The sequence below is a fragment of the Sapajus apella genome, unplaced genomic scaffold (assembly GCF_009761245.1).
Source record: "Sapajus apella isolate SASKATOON/1434 unplaced genomic scaffold, GSC_monkey_1.0 scaffold80, whole genome shotgun sequence".
NCBI classification, from domain to species: Eukaryota; Metazoa; Chordata; class Mammalia; order Primates; family Cebidae; genus Sapajus; species Sapajus apella.
In genome coordinates, this window is record NW_022437020.1 from 6,174,614 (window position 1) to 6,194,639 (window position 20,026).

At 38.2% G+C, this 20,026-nt stretch overlaps 1 long non-coding RNA gene across 2 annotated transcripts in view; it reads right to left on the reverse strand.

Moving 5' to 3' along the window:
* Positions 1-20,026, reverse strand: part of LOC116533189 — a 250,753-nt gene that overhangs the window by 132,726 nt on the left and 98,001 nt on the right. The window contains exons 1-2 of one of the 2 annotated variants that reach the window (XR_004261142.1): positions 18,695-19,822; positions 12,499-12,634 (exon numbers count right to left, since the gene is read on the reverse strand). This is a non-coding gene — a long non-coding RNA (uncharacterized LOC116533189). Of the gene's footprint in view, positions 1-12,498; positions 12,635-18,694; positions 19,823-20,026 lie in introns of those variants that run through there. The other variant, XR_004261141.1, reaches the window with a different exon arrangement.

Genomic DNA, 20,026 nt, shown 5'->3' on the forward strand with positions numbered 1-20,026 from the left:
AACTTATCAAGGGGAGCAATGATCCCTATGCTTCTGGTTTTATTGGACAGTTTTAATTTCTCATATTACTTGCCCCAACAGCGTTATTTGTCATAACTGTTTAATACCATCACTTTCAGCATATCATTCTCCCTTGACTGTCTCTCTGTTCACTGGCTTCTCTCTCTGCTCTCTCTCTCTCTCATCAAATCTTTCTCATCTCCCAGTGTCTAAATATTGACATGCCCCAGACATCAGTCTTAATTCATCTTCTCTTCTCAGTCTTCACTTCCTTTAAACACCATCTATTTGCTTAACTCTATGGTTTATATTTCCAACCTGCACTTCTCTCTCAAGGTATCATCCAATATCTTTATTTTCATAATATATACAGAATTCAAATGCTCCTTATTATCTCTACTGCCATTTAGCAACAAGTCTCTTATCATTCCTTGTTTGCATTATTGCCATAATTTCAAAACTGGAGTGCCTTCTTTCAACCTTGCCCTGTTTCCAGGGTTTATAAGTACAGCATTGGCTGTGATCCTTTTAAAACATCACTATCTAATTCATGTCATTTTTCCTCTTGATATCTTCTAAATGTGTCCCCTCGCATGGAACAAAAATCAAAATTCTTATATTATTCTCTAGGGTCCTGGGTTGTGTGACCCATGACTCTGACATCATCTCCTACCTACACCTGGTGCCTCTGCACACTACCCTGAAACTAGATTCCTCGCTATTTTTCAAAGAGATCAAACTAACTTCTGCCTCAGGTAGTTTGCATTCTTCCCTCAAATAGCTTCACTACTCATTCTGTTACTTTCTCCCAGTCCCCTTTCTTCTGCACAAGAGAAAGGCTAGTGAGGGCTTCCTTGATCACCCTCTAAAACACTAATAGTCACTCCAGTCCCCACGTCAACAATGCTAATCTCTCTTACTATGCTTGGCTTTTTAATTCTGCACTAATTACTATCTGATGTGTTCTACATTTAGTAACTTATTTAACTACTATTTATTGTCTATCTTTCTGCAGCTAGAATATAAGCTCTATGAGGGCAAAGAATGAGTTTTTTGGTGCACTGTTGTCCCCCTGGTTTCTAGAACTGTGTCTAGTACTCCATAAGTACTCAAATATTTGCTGAGTGAATATTGTATGACTGAGTCTTTCTCTTGACTAATCTAATCCTTCTCTAGTCATTCATTGCAACAACAAAACTTCCAGCTGAAAATATTCAAAACCTCATAATACACTCTCTCTCCTCCTCTCATTGCCTTGAAGGGTTCTCAGCATCCAAGAACTTAGATTCCCTTCCTTTACCAAAATATCATTGCAAACATTTTCCTAGTATCATTTCTGATTTATAATTCTATACTAGCTGGCCTTTATTACCAGTTTGTTCTGTTGTTATTACATGATTTTACGGACACCTAGCCCTTCCATCAATTCATCTTCTCATGGACTGTTCAAGTATATTTCTAAACATGTGACTCCTTGCTTGAGAACCTTAGAAGACTCACCACTGATGGCAGTGCTTCTCAAATATTTTATAGTAAAGTAGCAGCTTTCCCCCAATTCATCACAGGTATTTTTGTAAAACATAATTTAAAATAAATGAGAAAGGGACCTACAAATAGATCTCAAGTTTATGGTTAGATTTGGCAGATAAAAAATTACACTTTAGTTACTCTAATCTGGATGAAATAATAGTGAAAAACAAAAACATCTGAATGGCTTTGGTCATTAAAAATATAAGTACAGGCAATGTATGGAGAAAATCTTTATTATATTCATAATTTTCTGTTGTTCTGTAATCAAAAATTAACAAAATAATAAAGGAAATAGTTAATCCCCCTAATGAATGCTTATAAATATACTTTGAACAAATGCTCATGTATTTGAATGTGTAAATTGTAATTGCGAAAAATTAGCTTGATTTTGCTTGTTAACTCATGTAATCTAGATTGAATTGTGGCAACCCTACCTGTGGGGGATAATGTATATCTAAGTTGTTTCCAAGTTTCATTTTAACATTACTCATAGGCGAGAACGCAATCTTACTGTATGTTATGAGACTAGGAGAGATTTTCAAGCAAGCTCATAAAATTATTTTATTTTCTTTTATTCATACTGAAGTAAATAATGGTATATTACAAAAAATACTTTTAATTATTTATTGGTAGCAAGTTCCATTCTTCTAATGTCACAGATATATCTATCTTTTGATGAAAAAGATAAAACCTGTATCCATAAGTTTCCTAATTGTCATTCAACTTTTGATAGAAAGTAAAAATTTTAAACTGTCCACCAAGTTGTAGGTTGTACTGCTATGACCTTTTATAAATGTGCAAGATCAAGATCGTCAACTTTTCATTAAAAATCATTGTTAAATTATGAAATATGTTAAAACCATCTGTAGAAACTCTGTTCTTACGAGGTTCTAATGTTTGCTTTTGCCCTTCAATTTTACCTTCTGTTTGCGTTGGAACATTATGATTAATTTAAAATACCAAAGATATGAGAGAAACAAGCAGGTCTGGCTGTCCAATTAGCATCTTTTAAAAATTTGGTTCCAAACTGGTGACTTCGCTTTCAGAAACACCAATAATTAATCTTACAGTTTAGACTTTTGAAACAAAGATTTTTCTTTTCAAAATAAATACCTCAGCAAAAATACCATTGTTCATGATCAGTTTCCACATTATCCCATAATAATGAAAACACCTTCAAATGCAATACATTAAGCTTTGTGTAATTCACAATTTTTATCAAGTTACTAAGTCACTGTTTAGTTGAGTTGACACTGTTTTTCATATCAAAACATTCTCAATAAAGGAAGCAGTTCATTGATTTATTTTCTGGTTCAAATTCCTTAATCTAGGTAACAGCTTAATAATGTTTTCCAGCCAGGCATGGCGGCTCACACCTGTAACCCCAGCAATTTGGGAGGCCGAGTTTGGTGGATCACTTGAGGTCAGAGATATAGACCAGCCTGGCCAATATGGTGAAATCCTGTCTTCACTAAAAATACAAAACTTAGCCAGGTGTGGTGATGTGCACCGATAGTCCCAGCTACTCAAGAGGCTGAGGTGCAAGAATCGCTTAAACCCTTGAAGGCGGAGGCTGGAGTGAGCAGAGATCACACCATTGCACTCCAGCCTGGATGACACAGTGAGACCCTGTCTAAAAAAATAAAAAACAATGTTTTCCTACTGAACAACTGGCTCTTGAATGTTGACTGGATAAACAATGAAATGAAGGCAGAAATAAAGATGTTCTTCGAAACCAACAAGAATGAAGACACAACATACCAGAATCTCTGGGACATATTCAAAGCAGTCTCTAGAGGAAAATACATGGCAGTAAGTGCCCACATGAGAAGCAAGGAGAGATCTAAAATAGAAACCCTAGCATGAAAATTGAAAGAGCTCGAGGAACAAGATCAAAAAAACTCAAAACCTAGCAGAAGACAAGAAATAACTAAGATCAGAGCAGAACTGAAGGCGATAGAGACACAAAAAAACCCTTCAAAAAATCAATAAATCCAGGAGCTGGTTTTTCGAAAAGATCAACAAAATAGACAGACCACTAGCCAGATTAATAAAAAAGAAAAGAGAGAATAACCAAATTGATGCAATAACAAACGATAAAGGGGATATCACCACAGATTCCACAGAAATTCAAACCATCATCAGAGATTATTACAAACAACTCTATGCACATAAACTAGTAAACCTGGAAGAAACGGATAAATTCCTGGACACTGGCCTCCTCCCAAGCCTAAACCAGGAAGAAGTTGAAACCCTGAATAGACCAATAACAAGGTCTGAAGTTGAGGCAGCAATTAAGAGCCTACCACCCAAAAAAAGACCAGGTCCAGATGGGTTCAAAGCCGAATTCTACCAGACATACAAAGAGGAGCTGGTACCATTCCTTCTGAAACTATTCCAAATAATCCAAAAAGAGGGAATCCTTCCAAAATCATTTTATGAGACAAACATCATCCTGATACCAAACCCCATAGAGACTCAACAAGAAAAGAAAACTTTGGGCCAATATCCATGATGAACATAGGTGCAAAAATCTTCAATAAAATACTGACAAGCCGATTGCAATAGCACATCAAAAAGCTTATCCACCATGATCAAGTAGGCTTCATCCCGGGGATGCAAGGCTGGTTCAACATACGCAAGTCTATAAACGTAATTCACCACATAAACAGAACCAAAGACAAAAACCACATGATTACCTCAATTGATGCAGAGAAGGCCTTTGACAAAATTCAACAGCCCTTTATGCTAAAAACCCTCAATAAGCTAGGTATTGACGGAACATATCTCAAAATAATAAAAGCTATTTACGACAGACAAACCAACAGCCAATATCATACTGAATGGGCAAAAACTGGAAGCATTCCCTTTGAAATCTGGCACTAGACAAGGATGCCCTCTCTCACCACTCCTATTCAATATAGTACTGGCAGTTCTAGCCAGAGCAATCAGGCAAGAAAAAGAAATAAAGGATATTCAAATAGGAAAGGAGGAAGTCAAATTGTCTCTCTTTGCAGATGACGTGATTGTACATCTAGAAGACCCCATTGTCTCAGCTCAAAATCTCCTGAAACTGATAAACAAATTCAGCAAAGTCTCAGGATACAAAATCAATGTGCAAAAATCACAAGCATTTGTATACACCAATAACAGAGCGAAAACAAGAACGAACTGCCATTCACAATTGCTACAAAGAGAATAAAATACCTAGGAATACAAGTAACAAGGAACATAAAGGACCTCTTCAAGGAGAACTACAAGCCACTGCTCAACGAAATAGAAGAGGACACAAACAGATGGAGAAACATTCCATGTTCATGGTTAGGAAGAATCAATATCATGAAAATGGCCATACTGCCCAAAGTAATTTACAGATTCAACGCTATTCCCATCAAGCTACCAATGACCTTCTTCACAGAACTGGAAAAAAACACCTTCAACTTCATATGGAACCAAAAGAGAACCCGCATAGCCAAGTCAATTCTAAGCAAAAAGAACAAAGCAGGAGTCATCACACTACCGGATTTCAAACTACACTATAAGGCTACAGTAATCAAAACAGCATGGTACTGGTAGCAAAACAGAGATATAGACCAATGGAACAGAACAGAGGCCTCGGAGGCAACACAACCTATCTACAACCATCTGATATTTGACAAGCCTGACAAAAACAAGCAATGGGGAAAGGATTCCCTGTTTAATACATGGTGTTGGGAAAACTGGCTAGCCATGTGCAGAAAGCAGAAACTGGACCCCATCCTGATGCCTTACGCTAAAATTAACTCCAGATGGATTAAAGACTTAAACATAAGACCTAACACCATAAAAACCATAGAAGAAAATCTAGGCAAAACCATTCAAGGTTTTGAATAGGTGTAGGCAAGGACGTCATGACCAAAACACCAAAAGCATTGGCAACAAAAGCCAAAATAGACAAATGGGACCTAATCAAACTCCACAGCTTCTGCACGGCAAAAGAAACAGTCATTAGAGTGAATTGGCAACCAACAGAATGGGAAAAAATTTTTGCAGTCTACCCATCTGACAAAGGGCTAATATCCAGAATCTACAAAGAACTAAAACAGATTTACAAGAAAAAAACAAACAAGCCCATTCGAAAGTGGGCAAAGTATATGAACAGACACTTTATGAAAGAAGACATACATAAGGCCAACAAACATATGAAAAAATGCTCATCATCACTGGTCATTAAAGAAATGCAAATCAAAACTACATTGAGATACCATCTCACGCCAGTTGGAATGGCGATCATTAAAAAATCTGGAGACAACAGATGCTGGAGAGGATGTGGAGAAATAGGAACACTTTTACACTGTTGGTGGGAGTGTAAATTAGTTCAACCATTGTGGAAGAAGTGTGGTGATTCCTCAAGGACCTAGAAATAGAAATTCCATTTGACCCAGCAATCCCATTACTGGGTAGATATCCAAAGGATTATAAATCGTTCTACTATAAGGACACATGCACACGAATGTTCATTGCAGCACTGTTTACAATAGCAAAAACCTGGAACCAACCCAAATGTCCATTGATGATAGGCTGGACAGGGAAAATGTGGCACATATACACCATGGAATATTATGCAGCCATCAAAAATGATAAGTTCGTGTCCTTTGTACGGACATGGATGAACCTGGAAACCATCATTCTCAGAAAACTGACACAAGAGGAGAAAATCAAACACCGCATGTTCTTACTCATAGGCGGGTGTTGAACAATGAGAACACATGGACACAGGGAGGGGAGCACTACACACTGCGGTCTGTTGGGGGGAAATGGGGGAGGGATGGGGAGGTGGGGAGGCGGGGAGAGATAGTATGGGGAGAAATGCCAGATATAGGTGATGGGGAGGAAGGCAGCAAATCACACTGCCATGTATGTACTTATGCAACAATCTTGCATGTTCTTCACATGTACCCCAAAACCTAAAATGCAATAAAAACTTTCAACAACAGAAATAATAATAATAATGTTTTCCTTGCATTGCAGCTGTGTCATCAAATGAATATACTCATATACAAAATAAACACTAAACCACATTTACTAATATGAATCACAAGCTTGGACATTGAGGCAATGTGAACTTACTGTAAAACTTTATGAATAATTATTCTCAATGGCCATTACTTATTTCATCAGAGACTGCTGACCACGAGTTCAGTTTTCACACACACTTGGAGCAACACTGTTCTAAAGGCCAATTTTGGACCTTCTCTCCTTTTTAACCCAAATGTCTTTTCTCCCTCTCTCTTCACTCTTTAGTACCTTACCTTGTGTTTCACCAGGAAAACTGAAGCAATCAGAAGAGAATTTCTGTCTTCCACTATGATGTGCACTGTGCACCATCTATTAGTGTCAGCCTCTGTGCTTTCGCACTTGGTTTGTTACTCTCACCTAAGCCAGTCCCTGCACTAGCACACTAGACACCATCCCTCTTGTCTACTCAAGAACATCCCTCCAGCAATTCTCCCCTCTATCTTACTCCAAATTTTTGCTCTGTGTTGGATTTTTTTACATCCTATAGAATCTGTTATTTCTCTCATTTGAAAGATCACACACACACACACACACACACACACACACACACACACGTCCTTGTCTTCACTTCTTCCTCCAGTATTGGCTTCATTTCTGTGCTTCTGGACAATAAAAGCCCTTGCAAGAGTTATCTATGTACATTGCCTTCAATTAATCTTCCTATTCTCTTTGAAGACTCTCCAACCAGGCTTTTCACTGCACCTCTCCAGAAGAACTGCTCTCAACAAGTTCACCAATGACTGCCACATCACTAGATTCAGTAGCCATTTCTCAGACTTCATCTTCTTGGAGGCCCAATTTGCATTATTAATATTTTCATAATCTTTCCTGTTCATTCTCACTCCCTTGGTTATCTCATTCAGGTTCAAGGTTTTAAAAACTCCCTTATATGTCAATGACTTGTACTGTTAAACGTTTAGCTCAATCTCCTTCCTGATACCCAGGTTTGTCTCTCCCTACCCTACTTGCCACTCTCACTATTATGTCTGACACCCAGACCTAGTATCAGTGGATTGCAACCCCATTCATTTAATTCATCAAGCCAAAAGGTTTTCTTAAGATATTTTAAAATCATACTTCACATCCAATTTCTCAGCAAATTCTGGGGGTTCTATGCATAAAGATATCCAGAAAGTACACACCGATGTACATTCTCACCACTTCTGCCACTACCAACTCGACCTCAGCTATGATGATTGCTCACCTGGGTTACTACAACAACATCCTAAGAAGTCTCCATGTTTGTACCTTTGCTTTCCTCTGTAGTCCATTATCAATAACCCTCCAAAATGATTCTTTAAAAATGCAAACTAGTTCATATTACTCCTCTATCCAAAATCCTCAAATATCCCCTTATTTCACTCAAAGTAAAATTCTTTGATCTTAAAATAAAGCTCTGCCCTCTCTCTCTTACGTCCCTGATCATGTATTTTCCTTCTCTTCCATTCCTGTCTCAAGCCCTTGCAGCCTCACCAACCACATACCAGCCATGCACTCTCTTTGGAGAATTTTCTGTTTCCTCCTACTGAAATGTTCCTCCTTCAAACTGTTGTTGTTGTTAGTTCTTTCACTTTCTTCAAGTCTTACCTCAAATATTGTCTTCTTAACAAAGCTATTTCAACCTACTGATTAAATATTGTGGCTTCTCCTTCCTTCCCAGGCATCCTACTCACAGTTACTATATAAACGTGTATATTTATTATTTATTGTTTGTCTTCACCCAAATAGAATGTAAACTCCCCTAGGGAAAGGATTATTTCTGTTTTCATTCTGTGACATATTTCAAGTGTCTAAAACTGGACCTGTTATATCACAGAACTCCATAAACATCAGATGGATGAATAAATGAACTAATGATGGAGAAGTAAATTCCTTACATGAAACTTATACCTGAGAAGTCCCACAAATTCTCATTTTTATATGCTGTCTTCCATGTAATACAAGTTGGTAAACATCTGATTACTAACAGCATTGCGTACGGTTGGTAAATGTCTGTTGAGTGGAGAGATGTTAAATAAATCGGTTGTGTCAGTACCTGACAGTGGACCATTTTCTATGGTTTCTGTTGATAGAAATGGTTTATTTGCCTAATGGAGACTGCAAGTGACAAGGACAATTTCATTTTGATTTAGAAGGGCCATGTTCATCAATTTGAGGAAATGGCATAACCAAGACAGACTTCAGAATAATTTTGCCATAATGATAATAACAATGATAATGGTGATGACAACAATAGCTCCCCTTTAGCAAGCGTATACTCTGTGTTAGGGGGAGCTCTGTCATTCAACTCTAACTAATCCATTCAACTCTCACCATCACCCTGTGAAGCAGTCAATATTACTGAATGGTATTCCTCACATTACAAAGAGGGAAAATGTTAAGTAGCTTGTCCAACGTCCCCCAGATCTGATACGGCAGAGCTACACATTGACTCCAGGCAATCTGACCACACTGAGTGAAACATCAGGTTTTACATAAAATAATCCTGGGAAATGTATCATTTTCATGGCAGATTACTCCTTATCTAATTAGTCTACTCTTTAATAGAAACCTCTAGTTGAAAAGATCTTTTGGTACTACTATGACCAGTGGAAGTGTGGGTCTGTGGAACTCCAGACAACAGAGAGTCCCACTCAAATGCATGATATTAAATGATACTAAGAAAACTGCCAGTACTTAGTGTCGTGGATATCGACATCTTCTATACTCCCTGAAAAATGTGATTTTTGAAAAGTCTGCTAACTCACACTTTCACAACACTGCAATTCCCATTAGTAGAATATTGAAATATCTATTATATACATCTATCTATGATTTTTCTATTAAGACATTATCTAAAATCATACCCAAATTACTAGTCAGTGGCTCAAAATTCAGAAACATCTTGCAAAAAATATTAATTGTAAACAAAGATATAAGCCCTGGAGGGATAAATAATAAACTCAAGTAACTGGTGATTCAAAAAATGTTTCCACATATCTTGTACAATGAAACATATACTGAAGGATTCAAACACCATCAGAGAATCCAGTCAATTCATTGAGAAGAAAACCAGTCAACAGAGTAAGAGAATCATGCACAAATCCAGGTAAAATCATGACATTCAAATGTTAGAAATATTTCTATTGCAATTATATCTTTTATCTTTTATCTTCTTCCATTTTCTTATGAATCTCCTCAATCACTATCCAGAGCTTAGAGACTGCAAACACATTTTCAATATTAATCTTTCACAAAACTGACAAAAACAAGCAATGGAAAAGAATTCCCTATTTAATAAATGGTGCTGGGAAAACTGGCTAGCTATATGCAGAAAACTGAAACTGTACCCTTCCTTATACCTTATACGAAAATTAAGATGGATTAAGGACTTAAATGTAAAACCCAAAATCATAAAAACCCTTTTAACAAAATCTAGGCAATATCATTCAGGACATAGGCATGGGCAAAGACTTCATGACTAAAACACCAAAAGCAATTTCAACAAAAGCCAAAATCAATAAATGAGATATAATTAAACTAAAGAGCTTCTACACAGTCAAATAAACTAGCATCAGAGTGAACAGGCAACCTACAGAATGGGAGAAAATTTTAGCAATATACCCATCTGACAAAGGTCTAATATCCAGAATCTACAAGGAACTTAAACAATTTACAAGAAAAAAAAAACCATCAAAAAGCGGGTGAAGGATATGAACAGACATTCCACAAAAGATGACATGTGTGCAGCCAAGAAACATGAAAAAAAGCTCATCATTAGTGGTCATTATCGAAATTAAAATCAAAACCATAAGGAGATACCATCTCACACTGGTCAGAATGGCGATTATTAAAAAGTCAGGGAAAGAACAGATTTTGGTGAGGCTGTGGAGCAATAGGAGTGCTTTTACACTGCTAAAGGGAGTGTAAATTAGTTCAACCATTGTGGAAGACAGTGAGGCAATTCCTCAAAGATCTAGAACCAGAAATACCATTTGACCCAGCAATCCCATTACTGGGTATATACCCAAAGGATTATAAATCATTCTACTATAAAAACACATGGACATGTATGCTTATTGCAGCACTATTTACAATAGCAAAGACTTGGAACCAACCCAAATGCCCATCAATGACAGACTGGATAAAGAAAAATATGGCACATATACACCATGAAATACTATGCAGCCATAAAAAATGAGTTCATGTCCTTTGCAGGACGTGAATGAAGCTGGAAGCCATCATTCTTAGCAAACTAACACAGGAACAGAAAACCAAACACCGCATGTTCTCACTCATAAATGGGAGTTAAACAATAAAAATACACAGACACAGGGAAGGGAACAAAACATACTGGGGCTGTTTGAGGTGTGGGAGGCAAGGGGAGGGAGAACATTAGGACAAATACCTAATGCATGAGGGTCTTAAAACCTACATGATGGGTTGACAGGTGCAGCAACCACCATGGCACATGTATACTTATGTAACAGATGCATATGTATCTCGAACTTAAAGTAAAATAAAGAAAGAAAAAAAATCACAATATTGAAGGTTTTTTTATACCTTAGGATTCATTACTAAGATTACTCAAATCTGTAATCCTGTTCTTGAGCATACGTTATGTAGTGGCTCAGGCCTTTTCAGAGGCCATAACTATCCATTGAATCACTAAGCACAAACTTTATGATCATTTATTAAAGTTTCAGAAGTTCATGTTAGTGAAACAGACATGTACTCTCTTCTCTTAGTCACACAGTGCAAATGTTTATTGAATATCTGGTAGCCTAGTGCTTGTGTGCACTTCCCTTTGAGTTACTGCAGGTGATAGAAACCCTACCTTCCTATCAGCTCTCAAAACAAATCACCACAAATTATCCCCATCATTTTTTTCCGTAGCTAGTATAAGAAAATGAGTAAAAAGAAATAAAAATCTAAAAGTTTAAGAAAGGTAGAAACCTCATTAATGTCTTCATTTATTTTCCTCACTAACATTGTTTAAGTGATCATCTTTTTTGGAGGTCTAAAAGAATTAAGATTAGGGCTTTCCAACATGCTAAGTGACATCATGCGTGATCACTTTTTCCAAAAATCAAGAGTTTGTTTGTATATAAACTAGAACAGAAAACATACATACGTTTCCTACACTTGATCTTAACCAAAATACCGAGAAGCAATCACACATATATATTTCTCAACTAAATGTTTACCTCACTGCAAGCCAAAGGTCATGGAAGGGTTGTTTGACATCTCAAAACTAAGTTTAGTTTTATGCCCAGTGAATTCCTATCTATATCAAATACAAATCAATCTCCAGAAAGTGCTTTAAGTATTTTAATAAAAATAATCAAAGAATGGTTCAGAGGTATATAAACACTATTTTGGAGTGTTTCTTAGCAATCCTATTGCTAGAAACACACATTTTAACAAATATTTAATACAATTTTTTAAAATAGTACTTCTTATTGTAGAGAAAAGGTGTTCCTGAGCTTGTTCCTATGTAGCTGTGGCTAGCAGAGGTCTGGGACAGGTGTATATATGGTAAGGCTGGAGGACAAGGACTAGGAGTAAGAAACCCTTCCTTCCAGTCTACTTAACCAGCTGCTGAAGCAAGAGCTCCGGCTATCCTTCGGAGCACTCATGGTCAGGCTACTTCCTTCTCACTGCAAGACAGGTCAGCGGCCCTGAATCGTACAATTTGAGAAGATGATTTATAGCTGCAGCTACTTTACTCTCTGACTCTTTTTTTTTTTTATTTGGCAGCGGGGGGGGACTGGCCAAGTCTGTCATTTTTAACTCATCATCGTAAGAACGGACAACCGTGGTGTAGCTGCTTTTGTGTATTGGGAGACCAGTACAGAAATTAATCAGAGGTACGACAGGGCATTTTTACCAGTGAAAAACAATACAGGGCGAGGGCGTCCGCATACTTACATTTAAGGGAGCATATCGTAGTGCAAATTGGGTCATCTCAGGAAATATAAAAGCATTATTCCTCTGACATTTGAAAAAAATGTAATTACTTCTTCTACCAAGCATGATTCTTTTCAATAACCTTCATTTTTGTCCCCTGGAAATGAAAAGAGGTTTCTGTTAAAAAGGCATTTCCTCTGACTCTGTGTCCTTGAGCCGCACAAAATGTAAACCATTCCCTCCCTCCTCCTTTTGAAGAAAAAGGGGGCTTCAATCTTTCCTTCTGAACACGGTCCATTTAAATAAGGAGATGGAGTCCCATCTTTTCCATCAGCCCCATTGTTTGACTTGTCAGTAATAACACTTGAGCTGAAATTGTACAGGCATCCCACTAATTTAGTAATTATTGACATGGTGCTGAGCAGGAAATGATAGCAAACAGAGGGAACAGTTAAGGAGAAATGAAATAAAAGATGTTCATATCATTGTTGAATAATGGTTGAGATCATTTTGTGCTTTAAGTAGGCCCAAGACACCTTTTCCCATTTTCCTGACACATTTATAATTTATGCTTTGTAATAGTTCCAAATATTTTTAGGACACTGGACTTTGTTTGAGAATCTTACCAGACTGAATGAGAGTCACGCAGCACACACACAGAGGAGTGGGTGAGGTGACCTGCTGCAGCCTCCCATTTAGGCAGCAGCCCCTTTCTCTTTGGCCTGCCTCTCCTCCTTTTGAAATTTACATTTCTATTTATTGTGTCTCAGCTTTAGCTAAGATTTCTGTTGCCAGGCTAGGCAATGTAACCCATGCAGTTACAGGTATAGATGGCGTTCATTTGTGCATTTGTTTTCAAATCTGGATGCCTTGCTTACTCATAAGAATTTCCCTAATAATAAGCATAGGGTGGCTTATTTAAAGGAAGTGGTCTATTTGTCCATTATCAGAACTGTGCTAGAGCAAAGGACATGTGTGTATGTATCACATGCACATGTGATGACAAACCCTGAAAAAGTTATACAAATTTTGAAATCATATGCTGGGATAATATGAATATTGGCTCTGTGAAAATACAGCACATTTTTTCTAATTCTGATACTAGAAAACAAGAATGACACTTTTTGTATGAGGTCACCATGTAATATGGCATTTACCATTAGGTAATGATTACCTATCAGAATATAATTTGTCAATGCTAGCAAACAAAAGATTAATGTGACAAATGTGTTACACAAAGTACTACAGCTGCATATTATATTTTTCTTAGAAATGAAAAAAATTTATTTTAAAACATAGTAATATTAACTTTTAGGGCTACAGATATACAGTATGATCCAAATATGGAAGACAAATTGGCATAATATAAACCATGGGAAAGACAGAAACCTCAATGTCTTAGAGGGCTGGGATGTGGAAAATTGTGATGACAATGATGATGATAATGCTTTTAATCACTAAGAGAGTAACTAGATGAGCTGATTACTATTTTTTTTTTTTTAGATGGAGCCTTTCTTTGTTACCTAGGCTGGAGTGCCGTGGCACAATTTCGGCTCACTGCAACCTCTGCCTCCCAGGTTCAAGCGATTCTCCTGCCTCAGCCTCTGAAGTAGCTGGTACTACAAGTACTTGCCACCATGCCCAGCTAATTTTTTGTATTGTTAGTAGAGACAGGGTTTCACAGTGTTAGCTAGGATGATCTTGATCTCCTGAACTTATGATCTGCCCGTCTCAGCCTCCCAAAGTGCTGGGATTACAGGCGTGAGTCACCTCACCTGGCTGGCTAATCACTCTTATGTACCCGGTGTCATCTGCAGCACTTAGCATGGAGTAACGTATTCAGTTTTTCCAAGAAAACATGGTATTCACATTATAACAAGGAGTAAGCTGAAGCTTAGAGGGAAGTTTCACAATATTGTCCAAAGTCTTAATTATGACTCTAGTCATTATTGGCTTTTTATCTTTCTGATTCCTGAGGTAGAGCTCCAAAACACTACCCTACATTGCACCTTTGAATTTTATTGTCTTCTTCCTTTTCCTGTTTTTTTCTGTAGTTGAAATTATTCCTATAAAATTAAGCAAAACACAAACAATTTTTAAAAAGACTCAGCCAAGCATGAATTTAGACAATAGGTCACATGGTATTTTGCAGGTACATGCTATAGCCTAGTTCCCTATACTAAAAGTATCATTCTCTTCTGTAGTCTTTACCTTAAAAAAAGATTCCATTGAATGTCTAAATCTGGTAATACTGGAGAAATAGTTTAAGCAACACAGAGCAAAACTAGTAGAAATGTGCTGAAGGCACACACAAAAAATTTACTGATATGTAAAAAAGAACACCTTCTCAATAGAAACAAAATCATTCTTAAATACTCTTTTGAAAGAATCACACAATGACTGTACACAGGTAGTCTTAAAATGTTCACATTCTATCCAAAAAATATGCGCTTAAGCCAGGTGGCAACTGCATGTAGTCCAAGCTACTTAGGAGGCTGAGGCTAGAGTATTGCTTGAGCCAGGAGTTCAAGTCCGTAGTGCACCATGATTGTGCCTGTGAATAGCAACTCCAGCCTGGACAGCCTAATATAACCAAGTCTTAACAAAAGAAAATACTTATAAAATTCCTTTGTAATTGTGTTATGAAATACATTGTTTCCATAACGTTCTGTGGAGTTGTTAGGCAGTGCAAAATCAGTACAGAGGGAAGTGTTCTTGCTTTTATTTGTCACTACTACTAAGAAGAAAACTTTCTCAGCTTTAAAATTTTATTTATTAGGGCTACCGAAGCTATCCAAACACATATACCTTTCTCCAGGAAGTGTAATATGTACTGCAGGCAAACTAGATAAAAACTGTTAGATGTCATTACATGAACATCCATATATATATGAATATATATATATCCATATATGTAATGTATATCAACTGTATATATAATGTATATGAAATGTATATATCCACATATATAATGTATATCCATATATATATTATATACTATATATCCATATAATATATGATATATATTATATCATCTGATATAATGTATATCAGTTATAGCTCTGAATATGTGCATATTACCCATGGGATTCCATGACATTTTGTGCAGATTGCAAGGTATGCATGACCTGTGGACTCCTGTTGCATGCATGAATTATGAACAGAAATCATACTTTATGTCATCTGACTTTGTACCTACAAAGCCTAGTATTATTGGCTCCCGACAGCCCCTCCTGCACTGGGAACTTCTGAAGGACAAAGATCACATTTTTGTGTGAATGTAGGAGTTGACAAAAGAACACTTTCATTTGGAAGGAGGGGACTTGTTACTAGGACTGAGAAGGAATTTGAGGATGACAGCAGTAGGGGTCCATTTACCATTTTGGCACATGCAAGTTTAACTCAGAATCCACCTGAGACACATTCCTATAAGCTTATAGTGATATATTTGACTTCATGAAGTCTTCCACATTAGAGCTATGAAAGTCTAGTTTCTGCTGGGAGTTCATCACAGCAGGGGCATGCAGTGCTCCCCACTGTTTCTGCTGCAACTCCACCCAGGATTCACTCTCCCACCCTGTGATGCTTATATTATCCTCTGACAGGTGAGGCCCACAGCTGTGACTAGACATAATGACCAGAGCTGGTTAGGTCAAGTGTGAACAAGCAACTGCAGCTGAGGCATCGGCTGGTTGGAAACCTACTGCCTGCCAGGCCTAAAATAAAACTATGAGCTGGTCAATTAGATCAGTGGGAGTGGGGAATAGATGGGTTGGAGGAATAATGGCAGGTGGCAGAAAGAAACTGGGTTATAAAGTTCAGGATCACATGCAATAGTTCACTTTGGACAGGATGCAATCACTAACTGATGAAAACTTTTAATGCCTCAGAGGCAAATTTATTTTCACTTGTGTTACAGTCTAACTAGCTTCTAGTCTATGGGTAGCTTTCCTCCAGTGGTGGCTCAGGGACCAAAGATAAGAGCTTCCCCTTTGCGGCTTGGCCATCTCCTAGCGTGACGGCTCCACTTCTCAAAAGCCTGAGCTCTGAAGCTGCCACTTCTTTTCAGATTCCATTGACCAAAACACATCATGGGACCCCCCCTTTAACAGCAAGGAAAGCCTGGAAATTAGTAGGGCTGCCTCTATGGGAAGACAAACAGATTTTTGGTGACCTGCTACAGACACAAGCCAAGTTATGTTCAAGGTAGAGCTTTATGAGGGACAAAGAGATGGCTGAGTTGCTCAGAGAAGACAAAAGAGCAAAGTCCTAAGACCACGAACCTGTCTTGATTCCACTGTCTTCATTCTTACTTTCTTAAAATTCTCACAATATTTTTTACTGCATGCCACTCTTTAATTGAGCTAGCATGAGTTAAGTCTTAACCACACATTTTATAAATCTATTGTCATAACCTGCATTCTTCCTGAATGTTCAAACCAGAATTGAGAAAATTGAAAATGGAGACCAGGATGCTATTGAAACATGAATTCCTTCCATGATCCCCTCAGTAGAATTTAATGAAATGAAAGGATAGCTTCTATCATGTTATGTTTAATTCTTCCTCTATTTCATTTATCTTTTTACTTAAAACTAGTATTTTCCAACAACTACTTCTCTTAGAATCTCTGTAAGCTACAGACATGTTAGCAACTTACTTTGGTCATAACATGGGCCAATGCAGCAGCGCTATCTCATGATTGTGAGCCTAATTTAACTAAAAATAGCAAGTGAAACGCTGAATTCTGAAGCATTTCTCTCATTCCCTCTAGCTGAATGGAAACATTTTCACTCAAAGAACAGCTCCTCTTGCCTTATTGCAACACAGAGGACTCAATCACATTTTCCCTTCAGGCTGGCAACAATTAAAAACTAGCTGCCATAAGACAGTATTCACAGATATTCACAACAAACACAAATTGGTGCTTTCCACTGAGACAGACAGGGTATGCCACACAGACAGCAAGACTCAAGGATAACTGTTTCCTTCAATATCCAGTATCTTTGAAATGAGCTTGGCTGTTAATAAGACTAATGCCTTCAGTGTTATTCAGTCAGTTTCATCCTTCACAGCTTTTATTTTCTCCTTAAAGACCCTACCAGTCAGTTGAGCCCCTTGATCAGTTGGGTAGAAGTTGGGAGATACACATTGTTTGGGAGAAGATCATAATTTAAGAAAAAAGCCTCAGAGGAATGAAATGCCAGGTATTTCCATTTGCAAGCATTCCCAGGCTCTCTCCTTTTGGAGAACTTCCCTTCCCCTCACCTCCTCCATATTATTATAACATTGCATCAGATATTTAGACATGTTTTGTTTTAATACCAAAGGACTTTCTTTTTTCTATATCTGTTTTCTAACCAATCTGATATTCCAAGGCAATAATAAGAAACGGCTTTATTATTGAATTGGGAACAAAAGATACAGTGGAGAAGCATATTAAAATGTTCAGAAAACCCTAAACTGAAATCTGTTTATTAAGCCACCAGCTGTCACTTCCTCTCCTGGCTACAGTGCACTACCTATCTGGAACTGTTGCTTCGCACTCATCGTCCTGACCCTACGGTGTATCTGCTCTGACGTTTTCTTAGAAAAACATGTTTACCCACTCTCCCCCAAATTACATCTAAACCTACTCTACATGTGCTGTCATTCTCAATTACATTCAATGTTCTTCCTTTCCAATCAATTTTAAAATGGACATTTCTAAGAAGTGGCAAGACAATCTATTTAAGAATAAAAGTCAAAGAATTAAACTAAATGACCACAATAGGAATCATGAATGTGGAATGAGAACGTTGACTTGAGTACCTAGAGTTCAATCGTAAATTAAAAATCGTTAAAATGTGGTGTTTGGGGTTATGAACTCTGCTTCAAATTACAAGTAGTTGTGTCTGGCATGTTGGAATTGTTTTCTAATCTTAATGAAATGCTAAAGTTGAGATTTTTCAGAAGGATAAAAAGTCTTTTTAGGAAACCATTACTGATCCTGGTATTTCAGTGACCCCATACACTCACTTTTGCTTCACTTCAGTGTTGGCAACCTCTAGGAACCTTTTCGGCATGCTCAGGAGAGAAGCCAAGGATTAAACCGGCCAGGAAGACTCTCTTTTCTTCCTCAACTCACCGCCGGGAAGCGGTGCACTCTGTAAGTTCCCGTATCTGGCCATGAGGGCTCAGGGTTGTAGGGTGGGCTGCTCAGAGCTGAGCCACACTCACACTGTGGATAAAAAGATGTCCGTCTCCAAAACTTCCAACTTTGCTTCTTCCACCACCGCTTGGCTCCCTGTAGTCAACGTCCATGTGATTCCTATTAAAATCCTGTTTCCTTAAAGCAACAAGGGTTTCAGTGTAGAGAATAAGATATCTGACCTTTGGAGCCCATGAGCTCTCATTGCTGGATATATTCTGAATCAACTATCTATCAGCACACAGGCCCTATCAGCGAAGGAGAGAAACTTCATGCAGCATTAATCAAACCTGAAACGTTATTTTTAAGGTGTCACGAAATCCACATTGACTGACTGGTCCTTTTAATCTTAATTTTGAACAGTTGCTACTCCAATTAAATTCTACCACCTAGCATTTTCAAACAGCTCCTGGTTGTTTCCACAAACTCCGTTAATGGACAGCTGTTTCTGACAGCTCCCTGATTTGCCAGTGCTGTGTTGGCTGCCGGCACAGGAGGCCCGTTCTGTATTCTGCTGCTGGCACCGGGGGATATGCAAATGAACACATGAATCAGTTGTCACCACCACAGACACCGTGCAGGGAGACGATCAGAATGTGTGGGGAGCTTAGCTGGCTGCCAGTGAGGGGAGAAGGGGGGGCGGGCAGAAAGCTTCGGTTTCTTGAAGTGAGTTTTCTTTTCTTTTTCTTTTTTCAAGTGTCTCCAGTTTATTTTCCCTTTGTGGCATTCATTAGATTTCAGTTCAGGAGAGTGCAATCTGTTCCTCGCCAATCACCAACAGAAACGCTCTAAGTTCGGGAATGATAGAAACATTTCAGGTAAACACCATTAGAACGTCGGTAGCACAGGCAGAATATTATATGCACTTACGTTTCCCAAATATTTCCCCATCTGAAGTGGGTGAGGGAATGATGAGGACAAAACAAAACTTTTGTTTCCCATACGGATGTGCTCGAGAACACTTGGCTTGGGTTCCCAAGCCTGGTTATAAGTGCTCCGAATTATTTCCAGCAAGTCATGCGGAGCTGCTCCACCCGCCAAGCTGAATGCTCATACACATGGTGTGAATACGTTACACGAAGAACAGAGTGAGTGAACGCCAGCCCCAGGGGCTCCCGTCCTGTCCTTCAGACCCTGCCAATATACTAAACAATGGAGAAACTGGCCGGCAACAGTGGCTCACGCCTGTAATCCCAGCACTTTGGGAGACAGACGCAGGCAAATCACAAGGTCAGGAGTTCGAGACCAGCCTGATCAACATGGTGAAATGCATGTGGTGGCGCATGCCTGCAATCCCAGCTACTCAGGAGGCTGAGGCAGGAGAATTGCTTGAACCTGGGAGGCAGAGGTTGCAGTGAGCC